Genomic DNA, 19,459 nt, shown 5'->3' on the forward strand with positions numbered 1-19,459 from the left:
GTGGGATCCCCTCTCAACCATTACCCAACCCAAAGGGTGGTATTAATGCCATCACCCTAAGGTCCGGAACCACACTACAAGAGAGGAATCAGGAAGAGCCAAATCCACCTGAACACACCTCAGCTGAAGAGGTAGTAGAAATAGAAGATGTTGAAGAAGAGAAGAGCATGCAAGACATGGCTGAACAAGAAGACGCCAAATCACAGGAAGAAGCACCAAAGGGCGCATACACTATAGAGGATGCCGTTCCTATTCCATTTCCACAACTTGCAAAGAAGCCCAAGAAGCAGTTGGAACCTGATCCCAAAATGGTAGAAATCTTCAAAAAGGTTGAGGTAACTGTTCCCCTTTTTGATGTCATTCAACAGGTACCTAAATACGCAAAGTTTCTAAAGGATTTATGCATACATAGAGATAAAATTAATGAATTAGAAACTATTCCTTTAGGTAGTTCTATATATGCTTTACTGGGAAATATACCTGAAAAATGTAGTGACCCAGGCCCATCCATGGTTAACTGTACAATTGGAGGCGTGATATTTTCTGACTGCATGTGTGATTTAGGAGCATGTGTTAGTATAATGCCTTTATCTGTATATGATGTTTTGATGCTCCCTCCCTTAAAAAGGTTGGCAGCTCATTTTCTATTAGCAGATAAAAGTATTATTACAGTGGCTAGAGTTGCTAAAGATGTATTACTGGGAATCAAAGGTCTCACTTTCCCCATTGATTTTTACATCCTGGAGATGCCCCAACAGGACTCAAAGAAGCCATCATCAATCCTACTTGGAAGACCTTTCTTGAAGACCTCGAAGTTCAAATTAGATGCTTTTGCAGGCATATACTCTTTTGAAATAGACGGCTGAGTAGTAAGCTTCAATCTGAATGGAGTTATGAAGCACCCTCCAGAAGACCGTTCTATCTTCTAGTGTAACATCATAGATTAAACCGTAGATAAAGTTCACCAGGAAGAGTTTGAAGATAAGTACATAGGACAAGGTCCAAGTGTGAGAAATTCCGAGGACAATGCAGGCACTCTACCACTGCCACCAGTTCCAGATAATCCAGAGCCAGACTATGAACAGAAGTTAGAATTGAAACCCCTCCCTCCACACCTCAAATATGGTTACCTCGAGGACAAGTAGAAGTTTCTAGTTATCATTGCACAGGACCTCACTTCTCAGCAGGAAGAGCAGTTACTTAGTGTGCTGAGGAAGCACAAAAAAGCAATTGGGTGGAGTTTGTGAGCAAAGAATATTTTTAGAGGAAGGAGCAAGACCTATTCGTCAACCCCAAAGAAGATTGAACCCCACTATTTTAGAGGTTGTCAAGAAGGAAGTGACCAGACTATTAGAGGCAGGTATTATCTACCCCATCTCAGACAGTGAATGGGTGAGCCCAGTACAAGTGGTGCCCAGAAGTCTGGAGTCACTACAGTAAAGAATGAGCATGGAGAGCTCATAGCAACCAGAGTACAGAACGCCTGGAGGGTCTACATTGATTACAGGCGTCTCAACCAATCTACTCGTAAGGATCACTACCCTCTTCCATTCATTGATCAAATGCTGGATCACCTGTCAGGTAAATCACATTATTGCTTTTTAGATGGTTACACAGGCTATTTCCAGATTCATATAGCTCCTGAGGATCAGGAAAAGACTATCTTTACCTGTCCTTTTGGGACTTATGCTTACAAGAGAATGCCCTTTGGCTTGTGCAATGCACCAGCTACCTTCCAAAGGTGCATGATGAGTCATTTCTCTGATCTTATTGAGGACTGTATGGAGGTTTTTATGGATGATTTTAGCGTATATGATGAATCTTTTAACCTTTGCTTGGATAGTTTATCTAGAGTATTAGATAGATGTGTTAGTACAAACCTTGTATTGAATTTTGAAAAATGTCATTTTATGGTTAAACAAGGAATCGTACTGGGACATGTTGTATCTAATACTGGCATTTCTGTAGATCCAGCAAAGGTGGATGTTATTTCTAGTTTGCCTTACCCCTCTTCTGTGAGGGAAGTCCGTTCGTTCCTTGGCCATGCAAGTTTTTACCGAAGATTCATTAAGGACTTTAGTAAGGTAGCACTTCCCCTATCCAGATTACTGCAGAAAGATATTGAGTTCGAGTTCAGTGAGGATTGCAAACAAGCGTTTGACAAGCTGAAAACCGCCCTGACTCAAGCTCCAATTGTGAGAGGACCAGACTGGAGCCAGTGATAAACCCATATTTTGTGATATATTTTGTGCTTAGTTTGAGTGATTTATTCAATCCTTCACCCACTTATTCATATTAATTGCATGGTTTTACTTTTCCTTCCTTATTATGTGATGTATGTGAAAAATATGTTTCCTATGCTTTAAAATTAATTATTTTAACTACCCTTTATCATCATTCGATGCCATGATTAGTGTGTTGAGTAGTTTCAGATCTTCTAAGGCAGGAATGACTCAAAGGATGGAAAGGAAACATACAAAAATGGAAGGAAAGCACAAAACGGAGTTTCTGAAGAAACTGGCAGTGACGCGATTGCATGGACGACGCGGCCGCATGCCAAACGCGAAGAAGCAGCAACGCGGCCGCATGACTGACGCAACCGCGCACCTAAAGAAGAACACCTATGACGCGGCCGCATGACTGACGCGACCACGTGACAATGAAAACTCCAATTGACGCGACCGCGTGACCCACGCAGACGCGTGACAGAGGCCACGCACCAGAAATTGCAGAAAACGCTCATAGCGAGTTCTGAAGCCCTTTTTGGCCCAAATTCAAGTCCAGAAGGCATAGACCAGAGGTTATGAAGTGGGGGAATGCATCCATTGAGGGGAGTCTCCAATTTTAGTCACTTTCCATGATTTAGGTTTAGTTGGAGAGAGGTTCTCTCCTCTCTCTTTAGGATTAGGATTTATATTTAGGATTTATTTGCTTTGAGGATTATCTTTTTATCAGGTTCAATATTCCTTTTTCATTACTTGCTTTTCAATTTAGTATGAATTCTTCTATGTTATAGATTACTCTTTCGAATTAATGTTATTTGAGGTATTTTAGTTAATATTCCTTTCTTTTATTTATGTTATTGATTATTCCCAATCTGAAGACATTTTTGTTCCAGTAGATTTAATCCCTTTCCTTTTGGTCTTGGTTAAGATATCAGTAACTCAGGAGTTATCTTAGCTCAACATAATTGATAACCGTTATCTTTGCTAATTGAATTGAACTTCAATAATCCCAACCTTTTCTTAGGAAATAAATAGGATTCGAAGGTCAAACTAATTAGTCCCTTGACTTTCCTTTGCTTTAGCAAAGGTTAACTAAGTGGAAATAAGATTCAATTTTCATTATTAATGATAAGAATAACTAAGTCTGGGCTTCCAATTTCTCATACCTTGCCAAAGGGTTTGCTTTACAGTATTTATTTATTTTAATTGCCATTTAAATTAATTGCCATATTCATTCCTCATTCTCAAACCCCAATTTACAAACTCATAACCAATAATAAGAACATACCTCCCTGCAATTCCTTGAGAAGACAACCCGAGGTTTAAATACTTCGGTTATCAATTTAATTAGGGGTTTGTTACTTGTGACAACCAAAACTTTTGTACGAAGGGATTTCTGTTAGTTTAGAAGCTATATCTACAACGCGAATATTTTTATAAATTCTTTACTAGCAAAAATCCTAACGTCAAAATGGTGCCGTTGCTGGGGAATTGCAAACGTGTGCCTTATTTTTGGTTATTGTAAATATTTTTCAAAAAAAAATTTTTTTCCTTTTTTGTTAGTTTTTTTTATTATCTCTCACTACTATGAACTCTCACCCCTTTGGCTATGAGTCTGGTTATAATTATGTTGCAGGAAGAGGAGATTATAATGACAACATGCACCATGGTTGGAACAATCAAAGATGGGAGGAGCCACAAGGATTTGATCAACCCTCATGGCAACAACCACCTCCAACGAACTATCAACAACCATTCTGTGATTCATATCATGGCAATGGCTATGGTGAGCACTCTTTTGACTACCAACAAGACCCACCATATGCCTATGAACCCCCTCCTCCTCAATATAATTTTGAACCACCATACTCACAAGTTCCTTTCCACCATTCACCTCCATATGACCCTAACCCTCAACCACCATACCAACCACCTTATGAGCCATATGAACCATATATAGAACCACCCCAATTCCATCCCAATTACTCCCAAGAACCACCAGTTCAATATCCACCATCTCCATATCCATCAATCTAAGAGCACTATGATCCTATTTATGAAAGCCGAGCGCATTAAGAGACAAAGGATCGTTTCAAGGAAATAGTGGATCGATTTCAGGCAACCATTCGTCAATTGGAGCAAGCAATAATTCAATTAGCTTCCCGACGTTCGGACACTCAAAGAACCCCCATGGCTTCATGTGGACAATCTAATTAAGAACGTAGCATGAAGGAGATACTAGAAACTCCAGTGAACGGTACGGAGCATGACTTTGTACTGGAACAAGTGGAGGAAGCCGGAATTATTGAAGAAGAATAAGTGGTTGAAGATTTAGGAGATGCAGAACCTCCATGGGAAAGTCGAGTCATAGAACCTCCTTCCAAGACGTTTAAAATTGATACTGAGGAGGGTGTACAACCTCCAAGGCATATCACAGTTGAAGACTTGGAATAGGTTGATCAAGAGATGGAGATTCAAGAAGAAGAAGCACAATCTCCCATGCCCTTGGAAAGCAATGAAGAGGAGATTGAATTGGAAGAAAGCTACCAAGAGGAAGAGGTTGAAATTGAAGAAGCTTTCAAAGAGGTGGTAATTATCAGAGAAGAGCACAAGGGAGTGGAGCTTGCAATTTCATTAAAAATACCTCCCCCTAAGTTGCCATCATCCTTCACAACATTCAAGTGGGTAAAATTAATATCCCTTAGCTTTCTAATTCCACTTGAATATGGGCTACTGGAGACGGATGGTCAACTTAGAGCTCTTTGTGACATTAAGAGTAAGCGGAAGATGGCCAGTGGTAAGAATTGTCCTGCAAGGTTCATTATGGTTGGAAGCTTTAAGTTTAAACGCAAAGGTTGGTGTAAAGCTCAACTGAATGGGTCTAGGAAGTTGTTTGGTCACTGTAGTGAGAATACAGATCACCTTTCACCTGGCTAGAAAAAGGCAGATCGAGACAAAAACGGGTGTAAAAGTAAGGTTTGGGATCCTGGAATCTGTTCTGACATTTGTCACCCCGAGAGCCTAAGAATCTGTTTGATGCTTGTTAAGGGCTTTACATGCTTAGTTTGGGACCTCGGAGGCTACTGGAAGTACAAACATTGGTGGGGATTCCTGGATCAGTAAAAGCATAAACCACCATAACAGGGAGCTCACCAAATGTCCAACTTAAGGACTTTAACTAAAAGTGCTAGGTGGGAGACAACCCACCATGGTATGATCGTTTTATTTTCATTTTTATCTAGTTTTATTTGTTTTCGAGTCTTATTTAATCTTATTATATTGAACCTGGAGTTTTGCATAACATTCATATTAGCATTGCATTCTGCATTTTTCATGCATAAAAAAAAATGCCACGCGACGCGACCGCATCAGCGACGCGTCCGCGTCGCAAGGAGAGGGGTGAAAATAAAAACTAACAGAGAGTGGTACTGGATTGGTGCTGAACGCACAATTATACCCACGCGGACGCATGGCTCACACGTCCGCGTCATTCCCTTCTAAAAGCCCACTCACACGATCGCATGCCCCATGCGATCGTGATGAGCGGATAATTTGTACCCTTTTTGGCATTGTTTTTAGTATGTTTTTAGTAGTTTTAGTTGAGTTCTTAGTATATTTTTATTAGTTTTTAGTTAAAATTCACTTTTCTGGACTTTACTATGAGTTTGTGTGTTTTTCTGTGATTTCAGGTATTTTCTGGCTGAAATTGAGGGATCTGAGCAAAAATCTGATTCAGAGACTGAAAAGGACTGCAGATGCTGTTGGATTCTGACCTCCCTGCACTCGAAGTGGATTTTCTGGAGCTACAAAAGCCCAATTGGCGCGCTCTCAACGGCATTGGAAAGTAGACATCCTGGGCTTTCCAGCAATGTATAATAGTCCATACTTTGCCCAAGATTTGATGGCCCAAACCGGCGTGGCAAATCAGCCTCAGAAATTCCAGCGTTTAACGCTGGAACTGGCATAAAACTTGGAGTTAAACGCCCAAACTGGCATGAAAGCTGGCGTTTAACTCCAGAAAAGGTCTCTACACTTGAAAGCTTCAATGCTCAGCCCAAGCACACACCAAGTGGGCCTGGAAGTGGATTTTTCTGTCATTTACTCATTTCTGTAAACCTTAGGTTACTAGCTGACTATTAATAGGATCTTTTGACATTGTATCAGTACCTCATGACACTTTACACGTTTCTTTGTGTACTTTCCACGGTATGAGTCTCTAAACCCCATGGTTGGGGGTGAGGAGCTCTGCTGTGTCTTGATGGATTAATGCAATTACTACTGTTTCTTATTCAATCATGCTTGCTTCCATTCTAAGATATCACTTGTTCTTAACCCGGATGAATGTGATGATCCGTGACACTCATCATATTCTCAACTATGAACGTGTGCCTGACAACCACCTCCGTTCTACCTTAGATTGAGTAGATATCTCTTGGATTCCTTAATCAGAATCTTCGTGGTATAAGCTAGAACTGATGGCGGCATTCAAGAGAATCCGGAAGGTCTAAACCTTGTCTGTGGTATTCTGAGTAGGATTCAATGATTGAATGACTGTGACGTGCTTCAAACTCCTAGCAGGCGGGGCGTTAGTGACAGACGCAAAAGAATCACTGGATTCTATTCCGGCCTGACCGAGAACCGACAGCTGATTAGCCTATGCTGTGACAGAGCATAGGAACGTTTTCACTGAGAGGATGGGAGGTAGCCATTGACAACGGTGAAACCCTACATACAGCTTGCCATGGAAGGAGCCTTGCGTGTTTGATGAAGAAGACAGTAGGAAAGCAGAGATTCAGAAGATGGAGCATCTCCAAAACCTCAACCTACTCTCCATTACTGCAATACAAGTAACCATTTTATGTTCTTTTGCTTTTTACAATCAATCCTGATAAATTCTGATATCCTGACTAAGATTTACAAGATAACCATAGCTTGCTTCAAGCCGACAATCTCCGTGGGATCGACCCTTGCTCACGCAAGGTATTACTTGGACGACCCAGTGCACTTGCTGGTTAGTTGTGCGGAGTTGCAAAAGTGTGATTGCAATTTCGTGCACCAAGTTTTTGGCGCCGTTGCCGGGGATTGTTCGTGTTTGGACAACTAACGGCTTATCTTGTTGCTTAGATTAGGACTGTTTTATTTTTGTTGGTTTAGAGTCTTTTAGTTGAGTCTAGTTTCATATTCTAAGTTTGGTGTCCATTGCATGCTTTTACTTTTCTTTTAATTTTCGATTTTGCATGTCCTTAGTCCCTTTTTGATCCGTAAAAATTCTAAGTTTGGTGTCCTCTTTGTGTTTTTCTCTTAAAATTTTCGAAAATTAGTGTTTGATTTTCTAAAAATTTTAAGTTTGGTGTCTTTTTGTGTTTTTCTCTTTCCTCTTTTCAAAAGTCAAATCTTTTTCATAAAAATTTTTCTCAATCATATCTTTTTAATTACTATTTTCAAAATCTTTTTAATTACTTAATTGATTCAGTTCTCAATTTGCTTTGATTTTATTTTCTTTTTGATTTTCGAATTTTTATTTTAATTCTCTTTTGTTTTATTTTATTTTTTTTCGTTTAACTAAAAAAAAACAAAATTTATCTATTTGCAATCATTATCATTTCCCTTTTGTCCATTATGGACATAAGTGGGATTGATCAGTCCAAAAGGACTCTGGGGTCTTATGCTAACCCCATTACAGCTGCATATGGGAGTAGCATCTGTACACCTCCCATCAAAGCAAGCAGCTTTGAGCTAAATCCTCAACTCATTATCATAGTGCAGCAAAATTGCCAGTATTCCGGTCTTCCACAGGAAGAACCTACTGAGTTTCTGGCACAGTTCTTACAAATTGCTGACACAGTACATGATAAAGAGGTGGATCAGGATGTCTACAGACTATTACTGTTTCCATTTGCTGTAAAAGATCAAGCTAAAAGGTGGTTGAATAACCAACCTACAACAAGCATAAAGACATGGAAACAGTTGTCAGACAAATTCCTGAATCATTTTTACCCTCCAAAGAGGATGACACAGCTAAGGCTGGACATCCAAGGCTTTAAACAAGAGGATAATGAATCCCTTTATAATGCCTGGGAGAGGTATAGAGGTATGCTAAGGAAATGTCCCTCTGAAATGTTTTCAGAGTGGGTACAGTTAGACATCTTCTACTATGGGCTTACAGAAAAAGCTCAGATGTCTTTAGACCACTCAGCTGGTGCATCTATACACATGAGGAAGACAATTGAAGAAGCTCAAGAGCTTATAGACACTGTTGCTAGAAACCAATATTTGTATTCTAGCAATGAGTTCTCTCCAGAAATGGAAGTCATGACAGTAGTCACTGACCCTAATCCTCAAGAACAGATAATTGAGCTTAATCAACAATTGCTCCTGATGACAGAACAGTTAGCAGAATTTAAAGAGATGCTCTCTGAAACTAAAGTTGCTAACAAGAACATAGAACTGCAGTTGAATCAAGCAAAACAGCAAATATCTAAACAGATAACAGAGGAGTGTCAAGCAGTTCAACTGAGGAGTGGGAAGACACTGAATACCACTGCTCAAAAGAGCAAAAAGCCAAACAGGGAACAATTGACAGAGGATAACCAAACCACTGTTCAAAATCCCTCTGAGGACAGTAAGAGCCCAGAGAGGAATGTTATTGGCGTTCAAACGCCAGAAAGGGAAGGAAAGTTGGCGTTAAACGCCCATTCCTTGCCCAGTTCTGGCGTTCAAACGCCAGAAAAGGGAGAGAAGTTGGCGTTTAACGCCCAAACTTCACCCATTCCTGGCGTTCAAACGCCAAGGGAAGATCAGACACCTGAGAGTGCTGACAGTAATCCCTCTAAAAAGGCTTCTTCAACCACTTCGGTAAGGAATAAACCTGCAGCATCTAAGGTTGAAGAATATCTAGCCAAGATGCCTTATCCTAAGAAACTCCGCAAAGCGGAACAGGATAAGCAATTTGCCCGCTTTGCAGACTATCTAAGGACTCTTGAAATAAAGATTCCGTTTGCAGAGGCACTTGAGCAAATACCTTCTTATGCTAAGTTCATGAAGGAAATCTTAAGTCATAAGAAGGATTGGAGAGAAACTGAAAAAGTGTTTCTCACTGAAGAATGCAGTGCAGTCATTCTGAAAAGCTTACCAGAAAAGCTTCAAGATCCTGGAAGCTTTCTGATACCATGCACATTAGAAGGCGCTTGCACCAAGACAGCCCTCTGTGATCTTGGAGCAAGCATCAATCTAATACCTGCATCCACTATCAGAAAGCTTGGGTTGACTGGAGAAGTCAAACCAACCAGGATATGCCTCCAACTTGCTGATGGCTCCATTAAACATCCATCAGGCATAATAGAGGATATGATTGTCAAGGTTGGGCCATTCGCCTTTCCAACTGACTTTGTGGTGCTGGAAATGGAGGAGCACAAGAGTGCAACTCTCATTCTAGGAAGACCTTTCCTAGCAACTGGACAAACTCTCATTGATGTACAAAAAGGGGGAAGTAACCTTGAGAGTCAATGAGGATGAGTTCAAGTTAAATGCTGTAAAAGCTATGCAGCATCCAGACACACCAAATGACTGCATGGGCGCAGACATTATTGACTCTTTGGTGGAAGAGATCAATATGGCTGAAAGCCTAGAATCAGAGCTTGAAGACATCTTCAAGGATGCTCAACCTGATCAAGAAGAACTAGAGGAAGCAAAGGAATTTTCGAAAATTCCTCAGGAGGAGGATAAACCTCCCAAACCTGAACTCAAACCACTACCACCTTCCCTGAAATATGCATTTCTGGGAGGGGGTGAAACTTTTCCAGTGATTATAAGCTCTGCTTTAAATCCACAGGAAGAGGAAGCACTGATTCAAGTGCTAAGAACACACAAGACAGCTCTTGGGTGGTCCATAAGTGATCTTAAGGGTATTAGCCCAGCTAGATGCATGCACAAGATCCTGTTGGAGGATAATGCCAAACCAGTGGTCCAACCACAGAGGAGGCTAAATCCAGCCATAAAGGAGGTGGTGCAGAAAGAGGTCACTAAATTACTAGAGGCTGGGATTATTATCCTATTTCTGATAGCCCCTGGGTGAGCCCTGTCCAAGTTGTCCCCAAAAAGGGAGGCATGACAGTGGTTCATAATGAAAAAAATGAACTGGTTCCTACAAGAACAGTTACAGGGTGGCGTATGTGTATTGACTACAGAAGGCTCAATACAGCCACCAGAAAGGATCATTTTCCTTTACCATTCATAGACCAAATGCTAGAAAGACTAGCTGGGCATGACTACTACTGCTTTTTGGATGGCTATTCAGGCTACAACCAAATTGCAGTAGATCCTCAGGACCAAGAGAAAACAGCATTCACTTGCCCTTCTGGCGTGTTTGCCTATAGGAGGATGCCTTTTGGTCTATGCAATGCACCTGCAACCTTTCAGAGGTGCATGCTCTCTATCTTCTCAGATATGGTAGAGAAATTTCTGGAAGTCTTTATGGATGACTTTTCAGTATATGGAGACTCATTCAGCTCTTGTCTTAATCACCTAGCACTTGTCCTGAAAAGGTGCCAAGAGACTAACCTGGTTTTAAACTGGGAGAAATGTCACTTTATGGTGACTGAAGGAATTGTCCTTGGGCACAAAATTTCAAGCAAGGGAATAGAGGTGGATAAGGCAAAGGTAGAGGGAATTGAAAAATTACCACCACCTGCCAATGTTAAGGCAATCAGAAGCTTTCTGGGGCATGCAGGATTCTACAGAAGGTTTATAAAGGATTTTTCAAAAATTGCAAAACCTTTAAGTAACCTGCTAGCTGCTGACACACCATTCGTGTTTGACACACAGTGTCTGCAGGCATTTGAGACCCTGAAAGCTAAGCTGGTCACAGCACCAGTCATCTCTGCACCAGATTGGACATTGCCATTTGAATTAATGTGTGATGCCAGTGATCATGCCATTGGTGCAGTGTTGGGACAGAGGCATAACAAACTTCTGCATGTCATTTAATATGCTAGCCGTGTTCTAAATGATGCACAGAAGAATTACACAACCACAGAAAAAGAATTACTTGCCGTGGTCTATGCCATTGACAAGTTTAGATCTTATCTAGTAGGATCCAAAGTGATTGTGTACACTGACCATGCTGCTCTTAAATACTTACTCACAAAGCAGGATTCAAAACCCAGGCTAATAAGATGGGTGTTGCTTCAGCAAGAGTTTGATATAGAAATAAGAGACAGAAAAGGGACAGAGAACCAAGTAGCTGATCATCTGTCCCGTATAGAACCAGTAGCTGGGGCGTCCCTCCCTTCTACTGAGATCTCTGAGACTTTCCCAGATGAGCAATTCTTTGCCATCCAGGAAGCTCCTTGGTTTGTAGATATTGCAAATTATAAAGCTGTGAGGTTCATACCCCAGGAGTACAGCAAAGTGCAAAGAAAGAAATTAATTTCAGATGCCAAGTACTACCTCTGGGATGAACCATATCTCTTTAAGAGATGTGCAGACGGAGTAATCCGCAGATGTGTACCCAGAGAAGAAGCACAAAAGATCCTATGGCATTGCCATGGATCACAGTATGGAGGGCATTTTGGAAGTGAGCGAACAGCCACTAAAGTCCTCCAATGTGGCTTCTACTGGCCTACTCTCTATAAAGATTCCCGAGAATTTGTGCGTAACTATGACAGTTGCCAAAGAGCTGGTAACTTGCCTCACGGATATGCCATGCCTCAACAAGGGATATTAGAGATAGAATTGTTTGATGTATGGGGAATTGACTTCATGGGTCCATTCCCACCATCATACTCAAACACTTACATTCTGGTGGCAGTGGACTACGTATCTAAGTGGGTAGAAGCAATTGCTACACCCACTAATGATACCAAGACCGTGCTAAAATTCCTCCAAAAACACATCTTCAGCAGGTTTGGTGTTCCCAGAGTACTAATCAGTGATGGGGGCACTCATTTCTGCAATAGACAGCTATACTCTGCTATGGTTAGATATGGAATCAGCCATAAAGTGGCAACTCCGTATCATCCACAGACAAATGGGCAAGCTGAAGTCTCTAACAGAGAGCTAAAAAGAATCCTAGAACAGACTGTGATAGCCCGAAGAAAGGATTGGGCAAAGAGCTTGGATGATGCTCTGTGGGCATACAGAACAGCATTCAAGACTCCTATAGGAACCTCTCCATACCAACTGGTGTATGGGAAGGCCTGTCATCTGCCCGTAGAACTGGAACATAAAGCCTATTGGGCAACCAGATTCCTAAACATGGATGCACAGTTAGCTGGTGAAAAGAGATTACTCCAGCTAAATGAGCTAGAGGAGTTCAGACTCAATGCCTTTGAAAATGCAAAAATTTATAAGGAAAAGGCAAAGAAATGGCATGACAAGAAGTTGTCAACCAGAGTTTTTGAGCCAGGACAAAAAGTTCTGCTCTTCAACTCTAGGCTCAAATTGTTTCCAGGAAAACTCAAATCCCGGTGGAGGGGTCCGTATGTGATTACAGGAGTTTCACCATATGGATATGTTGAGCTTCAGGATATTGATTCTGACAAAAAGTTCATTGTTAATGGACAGAGAATCAAGCATTATCTTGAAGGCAATTTTGAGCAGGAATGCTCAAAACTGAGACTTGAGTAATTCTCAGTGAAGGTCCAGCTAAAGACAGTAAAGAAGCGCTTGCTGGGAGGCAACCCAGTCATTAGTAGGTTATATGTGTTGTTCTTACAAAGGCAAGTATCAAAAATGAAGGAATTCACAGAGTTACAGAAGGATTCAGCTCAAAAAGCAGAGAAAAAGAGCTTACTGGCGAAAAAATGCCAGTAAGGGGCATTTTGGGCGTTAAACGCCAGAATGGGCACCATTCTGGGCGTTTAACGCCAGTAATGGTGCCATTTTGGGCGTTAAACGCCAGAATGGGCACCATTCTGGGCGTTTAACGCCAGGTGTGCAGCATCCTGGGCGTTTGGAAAAACGCCCAGTGATAAAGGAATTCTGGCGTTTAACGCCAGCCAGGGCACCTGGCTGGGCGTTAAACGCCCAAAAGGGGCATCAAATGGGCGTTAAACGCCAGAATGGGTGCCATTCTGGGCGTTTAACGCCAGAAAGGTGGGGGGACCACAATTTTGTTTTCAAACCAAATTTTTTCAAATTTTCCTTTTCTTACCCATACTTTTCTACAAAATCACACTTCAACCATTCATCATTCACTTTCAAATCTTCAAAAATCAAAACCATTCTTCAAATCTATTTCAAATCAATTCCAATATTGTTCAAAAACTCACCTTCTCTCAAATTCTTTCCATATCTTCTCAATTCTCCTTTCAAATTTTTCTTTTCTTTTCGAAATCTCCCCTCCCCACCTTATAAATACACGTTTGTCCCCCCTCATTCCACCACACCATTCGAATTTCCTCTTCCTCTCTCTCTCTTCTATCCTTTCTTTTGCTTGAGGACAAGCAAACCTCTAAGTTTGGTGTGCTTTTTCGTGATCACTAAGCCAAGATTCATCAAGATCATGGCTCCTAAGGGAAAACAAACCAATTTAAGAGGAAAGAAAGAGAATAATCCAAAGAATCTTTGGAATCAAGAGAAGTTCTTAACCAAAGAACATGAAGACCATTATCACAAGATAATGGGTCTGAGGTCAGTGATCCCGGAAGTGAAATTTGATCTGAAAGAAGATGAATATCCAGGGATCCAAGAGCAAATTCGAAACAGAGGATGGGAAGTTCTAACCAATCCTGAGATAAAGGTTGGAAGGAACATGGTTCAGGAATTCTACTCAAATCTGTGGCTAACAGATAAGCAGAGAATGACTGGAACTGCTTACCATACCTACAGAACCATGGTTAGAGGGAAAGTTATGTACTTCCATCTGGACAAAATAAGAGAAATCTTCAAATTACCTCAACTGCAAGATGATCCTGAATCCTTTAATAGGAGGATGGTGAGAGCAGATAAAGGGTTGGATCAAGTTCTAGAGGACATATGCCTCCCTGGAACTAAATGGATAACCAATTCTAAGGGTGTCCCAAACCAACTCAAGAGGGGAGACCTCAAACCAATTGCAAGAGGTTGGCTAGACTTTATTGGGCGCTCCATACTACCCACTAGCAACCGTTCTGAGGTCACCATCAAGAGAGCAGTGATGATTCATTGCATTATGCTTGGAAGAGAAGTGGAGGTTCATCATGTGATTGCTTGTGAGATCTACACAATTGCAAATAAGAATTCCACTGAAGCCAAATTGGCTTACCCAAGCTTGATCTCCTTGCTCTGTAAAGAGGCTGGAGTGAAGATGGGAGTAGATGAATTCATACCCATTGAACATCCAATCACCAAGTTGCAAGAAACTATGGAGCAACTGAAGGAAGAACAGCAGAATCAGAACTGCATGCTCTGCAAATTGCTGAAGGAACAAGAGAAGCAGGGGCGTGAACTCCAAGAGATAAAACGCCAAAAGCTCTCCTCTCAAGCTGAGGGAGCATCCACTTCTCAAAATCAAGGTTGTTGAGTCCTAACTCTGTGAAAACCACTATCATTAGGAGCCTATTTTTGCGTTTTTCTTTTGTTTTCTATTCCTACTTTCATTTTTTTTGTCTCATCTTATATCTATATTTGAGTCTTGTTCTTAATTCATAATTAATAAAATTTATGCCTTAAAGTTATGAATGTCCTATGAATCCATCACCTCTCTTAAATGAAAAATGCTTTAATCACAAAAGAACAAGAAGTACAGGATTTCGAAATTTATCCTTGAAACTAGTTGAATTAGTTTGATGTGGTGACAATAATTTTTGTTTTCCGAATGAATGCTTGAACAGTGCATATGTCTTTTGAATTTGTTGTTTTAAGAATGTTAAAATTGTTGGCTCTTGAAAGAATGATGGAAAAGGAGAACTGTTATTGAGGATCTGAAAAATCATCAAAGTGATTCTTGAAGCAAGAAAAAGCAGTGAATACAAAAAAAAATTCGAAAAAAAAAGAGAAAAAGAAAAAAATAAAGTTGTGAACCAAGGCAAAAAGAGTGTGCTTAAGAACCCTGGACACCTCTAATTGGGGACTCTAGCAAAGCAGAGTCACAATCTAAAAAGGTTCACCCAATTATGTGTCTGTGGCATGTATGTATCCGGTGGTAATACTGGAAGACAGAGTGCTTTGGGCCACAGCCAAGACTCATACACTAGCTATGTTCAAGAATCATTATACTTAACTAGGAGAATCAATAACATTATCTGAGTTCTGAGTTCTTATAGATGCCAATCATTCTGAACTTCAAAGGATAGAGTGAGATGCCAAAACTGTTCGGAGGCAAAAAGCTACTAGTCCCGCTCATCTAATTGGAACTATGTTTCTTTGATATTTTGGAGTCTATAGTATATTCTCTTCTTTTTATCCTATTTTGATTTTCACTTGCTTGGGGACAAGCAACAATTTAAGTTGGTGTGTGATGAGCGGATAATTTGTACCCTTTTTGGCATTGTTTTTAGTATGTTTTTAGTAGTTTTAGTTGAGTTCTTAGTATATTTTTATTAGTTTTTAGTTAAAATTCACTTTTCTGGACTTTACTATGAGTTTGTGTGTTTTTCTGTGATTTCAGGTATTTTCTGGCTGAAATTGAGGGATCTGAGCAAAAATCTGATTCAGAGACTGAAAAGGACTGCAGATGCTGTTGGATTCTGACCTCCCTGCACTCGAAGTGGATTTTCTGGAGCTACAGAAGCCCAATTGGCGCGCTCTCAACGGCATTGGAAAGTAGACATCCTGGGCTTTCCAGCAATGTATAATAGTCCATACTTTGCCCAAGATTTGATGGCCCAAACCGGCGTGGCAAATCAGCCTCAGAAATTCCAGCGTTTAACGCTGGAACTGGCATAAAACTTGGAGTTAAACGCCCAAACTGGCATGAAAGCTGGCGTTTAACTCCAGAAAAGGTCTCTACACTTGAAAGCTTCAATGCTCAGCCCAAGCACACACCAAGTGGGCCCGGAAGTGGATTTTTCTGTCATTTACTCATTTCTGTAAACCTTAGGTTACTAGCTGACTATTAATAGGATCTTTTGACATTGTATCAGTACCTCATGACACTTTACATGTTTCTTTGTGTACTTTCCACGGTATGAGTCTCTAAACCCCATGGTTGGGGGTGAGGAGCTCTGCTGTGTCTTGATGGATTAATGCAATTACTACTGTTTCTTATTCAATCATGCTTGCTTCCATTCTAAGATATCACTTGTTCTTAACCCGGATGAATGTGATGATCCGTGACACTCATCATATTCTCAACTATGAACGTGTGCCTGACAACCACCTCCGTTCTACCTTAGATTGAGTAGATATCTCTTGGATTCCTTAATCAGAATCTTCGTGGTATAAGCTAGAACTGATGGCGGCATTCAAGAGAATCCGGAAGGTCTAAACCTTGTCTGTGGTATTCTGAGTAGGATTCAATGATTGAATGACTGTTACGTGCTTCAAACTCCTAGCAGGCGAGGCGTTAGTGACAGACACAAAAGAATCACTGGATTCTATTCCGGCCTGACCGAGAACCGATAGCTGATTAGCCTATGCTGTGACAGAGCATAGGAACGTTTTCACTGAGAGGATGGGAGGTAGCCACTGACAACGGTGAAACCCTACATACAGCTTGCCATGGAAGGAGCCTTGCGTGTTTGATGAAGAAGACAGTAGGAAAGCAGAGATTCAGAAGATGGAGCATCTCCAAAACCTCAACCTACTCTCCATTACTGCAATACAAGTAACCATTTTATGTTCTTTTGCTTTTTACAATCAATCCTGATAAATTCTGATATCCTGACTAAGATTTACAAGATAACCATAGCTTGCTTCAAGCCGACAATCTCCGTGGGATCGACCCTTGCTCACGCAAGGTATTACTTGGACGACCCAGTGCACTTGCTGGTTAGTTGTGCGGAGTTGCAAAAGTGTGATTGCAATTTCGTGCACCAGATCGCGTCACCCCAAATTTGGCAAATAAAATAATTCGAACAGAGAGTTGTGCAGGCGCGAGGCCGCACTCGCGCCAGAAGCATAAAATGTGTCACGCGACCACGTGACCGACACGACCGCGTCGATTAACTTAAAGCGCAAGTCACGCGACTGCGTGCCCCACGCGTCTGCGTCGTTTGCGCCGCACAGCTTATCCTAATTTGCCAAATATCTTATCTTTTCTTCCCCAATCCTAATTTTCCCTCCCTCCTATCTTACTCACTTCTTTCCCTTCTCATTCTTCTTATCTTTCATTTTATTTATTTGCATATTCCATTCATTCCATTTTAATTTAGTGTATATTCTTCCTTCTTTTCTAAATTCAATATTTTTCCTTTGGTGTTGAATTTTCTTATTTAACTGTTACATCTTCTCTTGAATTATTTTGAGTGCTTAGTGACTTGTTTTATTCTGGTTAGGTAATATTATTTATATCAATGCCAATCTTTTATACGTGTATCACTTTTGCATTGACATAAATTTATATTATCTCTCCTTACCCACACTCTCTTCCCTCATTTTTGCAAATTTTTACATTATTGATATGCCATGTGTCTCTATTATTTTCTCACTTGCATGTTGTAGCTACCATGTAATTGAGACCCCCATTATTTGGCATTAACCCACCCAGACTTTATTTATATTCTTATTTTTATTTCTGGGTTACTTTTTCTTCTTTTCCCTCTTCTTTCAGGATGGCCACCACAAAGGGAGAGGAAAAGCTTCTTACTGGGGAGACAAACAAGTTCATCTGCTCAATCTTTGGAGAAAAGCATCAGTTGAAGCAACTCGTCCACCTGCACATCTTAGCATGCACCGAGGACGGTGCAATCTTTAAGTGTGGGGAGGTCGATACCGATCTCCATGGGTTAGTTACTCTCTATCTCAACACCAATGGTTTATTTTCCTTGTTAGTTGTTGCATTTGCATATTTGTTTGATTTTTGCATATTTTACCACTTGGTTAAAGTAATAATTTTTTTTGCAAGAAACTTTTTATAGCATTTCACTAATTTGAATAAAATTTTTTGTTACACTTGTTTGAAGTTGTATTTGGAACATGATTTTTGAGCCAAAGAACACACAACATGTGAGATTTTGAGCTTATTTATATGGTTACATGATTTAACCATAAATTTTTATTCTTGTGTGTTTCCTTCTCTATAATTACAATCTCTGCTTTGTTCCATTCTATATGTCCAATATTTAGTGTATTTACATGTTTGCATATGATTGAGGCCATTATTTGATTTTAGCTCACTTATCCCAAATAAGCCTACCCTTTACATCACCCTTATTAGCCACCTTGAGACTTTTAACCCCTTCTATTCTATAACCACATCACTAGCCTTAAGCAGAAAAACAAAAGTAAAAATCCCTAATTGAATCTTTGGTTAGCTTAAGATAGAGATTATGTATCAGCTAAGTGTGAGAAAACTGTGGGAACATGGGTTAATAAGGGAATGTATCATGTTTCTAATTTATTTCAATATTGGGAATTTGGGAACCTACTCATGAAAAAACCAAAATAGAAAAAAAAAAATATATATATATATATATAATGGAAAATCCATGTGCATTGATAAGTTATGTTTCAGACAAAAAAAAATCAATAAATAAGTAAGTGAATAAGGGGATAAAATTACCCCAATGTTAAGCTTTAATAAAGATCGATGCACATGTGATAAAATTAAAGAAATATAAAAAAATTTGGTACATGAGTATGGGAATTATACAAAAGTGGGAATTATGGGTAGCTAGGCATGATTTTAGAAGTTATATAGAATGTATGTATGTTAGGTGATAGCTCAGGTTACTCAAAGATTCAATTTATAGATCACTTAGCCATACATATATCCTCACCCTTGCCTTGGCCCCATTACAACCTTGAAAAGACCTCACGATGTGTGCATTAGTATATTAAATATTTGTTGATTGGTTAGATGAAGAACAATGTTTAGAAAGCATGACTAGGGAAGAGTAGAGTGATTACCCTATACACTAGAGAGATTAGAATGATATACACTACCAGTGAGGGTTCAGTGCTTAATTCTATGTTCCCTGCTTTCATGAGCTATCTTCTTACAAGTTTACTTGTCTTTATTTTATATGATTTGAATTAGTGAAATCTGATTTATGTTTGTCTTGGAGAACTTATTTATTTTTAACCAAGTAGGTAGAAACATTTTTTGCATGTAGTTGCATTCATATAGATAGGTTGCATTTCATACATCCTAC

This window comes from Arachis stenosperma, chromosome 6 (genome assembly GCF_014773155.1).
Source record: "Arachis stenosperma cultivar V10309 chromosome 6, arast.V10309.gnm1.PFL2, whole genome shotgun sequence".
Classification (NCBI taxonomy): domain Eukaryota; kingdom Viridiplantae; phylum Streptophyta; class Magnoliopsida; order Fabales; family Fabaceae; genus Arachis; species Arachis stenosperma.